The sequence below is a fragment of the Macaca fascicularis genome, chromosome 5, assembly GCF_037993035.2.
Source record: "Macaca fascicularis isolate 582-1 chromosome 5, T2T-MFA8v1.1".
In the NCBI taxonomy this organism is placed as follows: domain Eukaryota; kingdom Metazoa; phylum Chordata; class Mammalia; order Primates; family Cercopithecidae; genus Macaca; species Macaca fascicularis.
In genome coordinates, this window is record NC_088379.1 from 28,302,445 (window position 1) to 28,305,562 (window position 3,118).

Sequence of the window (3,118 nt, forward strand, 5' to 3'; positions counted from 1 at the left end):
GAATATCTAGCATGCCAACTTTAACTTGTGCAAAATTTCATTGTAAAGTTTTAGAAATAATGTCAAATATATTTGTGATATTATACATAATAGATGAGTAATAAATGCTAATAATTATTATAATGATATAACATAATTGAGGCCTATAATATTTATAACACTGATATTATATAAATAATTGGTTACTATAATTATCAAGTGTATGTTTGATTAGACATATATTTTAAAGATGTTCATAAGGTTGTGGGGTTTTTTTATACTTTAAGTTGTGAGATACATGTGCAGAATGTGCAGGTTGGTCACATAGGTATACAAGTGCCATCGTGGTTTGCTGTACCCTTCAACCCATCATTTATATTAGGTATTTCTCCTAACACTATCCCTCCCTTATCCCCCTCCCCCGACAGGCCCCAGTGATGGGCATTTGGGTTGGTTCCAAGTCTCTGCTATTGTGAATAATGCCGCAATAAACGTAAGTGTGCATGTGTCTTTATAGTAGAATGATTTATAATCCTTTGGGTATATACTCAATAATGGGATTGCTGGATCGAATGATATTTCTAGTTCTAGATCCTTAAGGAATTGCCACACTGTCCTCCACAATGGTTGAACTAATTTACACTACCACCAACAGTGTAAAAGCCTTTCTATTTCTCCACATCCTCTCCAGCATCTGTTGTTTCCTGACATTTTAATAATTGCCATTCTAACTTTAATGAGATGGTATCTTATTGTGGTTTGATTTGCATTTCTCTAATGACCAGTGATGATGAGCTTTTTTTCATATTTGTTGGCCACGTAAATGTCTTCTTTTGAAAAATATCTATTCATATCCTTTGCCCACTTATGAATGGGGTTGTTCGTTTTTTTTCTTGTAAATTTGTTTAAGTTCCTTGTAGATTCTGGATATTAGCCCTTTGTCAGGTGGATAGATTGAAAAAACTTTCTCCCATTCTGTAGGTAGCCTGTTTATTCTGATGATAGTATCTTTTGCTGTGCAGAAGCTCTTTAGTTTAATTAGATCCATTTGTCAATTTTGGCTTTTGTTGCAGTTGCTTTTGGTGTTTTAGTCATGAAGACTTTGCCCATGCCTATGTCGTGAATGGTATTGCCTGAGGTTTTCTTCTAGGGCTTTTATGATTTGAGGTCTTACATTTAAAACTTTAATCCATCTTGAGTTAATTTTTTGTATAAGGTTTAAGGAAGGGGTCCAACTTCCGTTTTCTGCATATGGCTACCCAGTTTTCCCAATATTATTTATTAAGTAAGGAATCCTTTCCCCATTGCTTGTTTTTGTCAGGTTTGTCAAACATCAGAAGGTTGTAGATGTGTGGTGTTATTTCTGAAGCCTCTGTTCTGTTCCACTGGTCTATATATCTGTTTTGGTACCAGTACCATGCTATTTTGGTTACTGTAGTCTTGTAGTATAGTTTGAAGTCAGGTAGCATGATGCCTCCAGCTTTGTTCTTTTTGCTTAGGAATGCCTTGGCTCTCTGAGCTCTTTTTTGGTTCCATGTGTAACTTCAAGTAGTTTTTTTTCTAATTCTGTGAAGAAAGTCAATTGTACCTTGGTGGGAATAGCATTGAACCTATAAACTGCTTTGGGTAGTATGGCAATTTTCACGATATTGATTCTTTCTATCCATGAGCATGGCATGTTTTTCCATTTGTTTGTGTTCTCTCTTATTTCTTTGAGCAGTGGTTTGTAGTTCTCCTTGAAGAGGTCCTTCACATCCCATGTAAGTTGTATTCCTAGGTATTTTATTCTATTTGTAGCAATTGTGAATGGAAGTTCACTCATGATTTGGCTTTTTGTTTGTCTATTATTGGTGTATAGAAATGTTTGTAGTTTTTGCACATTGATTTTGTATCCTGAAGCTATTCTTTCTACATTACTGCAGTCTCCATCTCTCATTACACACTTTTTGGACTTGAGAGGAGCTAATATACATAGTACATGCATTGGTAATCCACATAGATGACTCCTCAATTCTTCCATCTCCAACCCTCTCCTCCATACATTTGGAGGAGGAAACTTACATGGTTCCTCATTTTTTTCCCAATTCTATTTATTCTCTCATTTAATGATAAAATTTTCACTCAGATATTTGGTGTTTATTATTTAAAAGCCAGGCTTTGAAATCACAAGCCTGTTTGTTGCTCAAAAATGTGTGCCACTTGCAATTCAAGTGTTATGTCAAGATCTGTTTTATACTAAGAATGTCAAGAAAGTAATATAGGCCAGGCACGGTGGCTCACTCCTGTAATCCCAGCACTTTGGAAGGACAAGGCATGTGGATCACGAGGTCAGGAGATTGAGACCATCTTGGCCAACATGATGAAACCCCATCTCTACTAAAATACAAAAAATTAGCTGGGCGTGGTAGTGTATGCCTGTAATCCCAGCTACTTGGGAGGCTGAGGCAGGGGAATTGCTTGAACCCGGGAGGCTGAGGTTGCAGTGAGCTGAGATCGTGCCACTGCACTCCAGCCTGGTGACAGAGCAAGACTTCGTCTCAGAAAAAAAAAAGGCAAGTAATGTAAAACTACAAGTTAAAAAAAATGACATTCTTGACTTACACAAGTTTTAACACTGAGGATACTACATATAGAAAGATACCTGCCGATAGAAATATGTAAGAAATTGTAAGGAAATAGGCACAAAATAAACCTCAGGCAATGTTAAAAATTTTTCTCTTAGTACCATGAAAGACAGATGTAGTATACTAAACAATTGCATATGAAAGAAACAGTAACTGAGCTCCCTACTTCTCTGAAAAAGTGATATTTATGCTTAAACTTGAACAATGAGTGTGCATTATTTATGAAAAGCAAAGAGGTAGAGATCGGGGAAGGTGGACTACTCAGAAAATATTAGATCAAATATGGCCAAAGGGAAAGAAATTTTGTTTTCAAGGAACTAAGAAACAGTGTAGGGATAGCACAGGAAGTGAGTAGGTAACTGTCACAGATGGGACCCCTGGGATGGCACAGGGCTTGAAATCATCTAAATTGCTAAAATACTTAGATTTAATTCTAAAGACAATGAAATTCATTCAGAATTTTTAACAGGTGGAAAGGACATGATTTAAACTTTGAAACTGTGTGATCACCACAA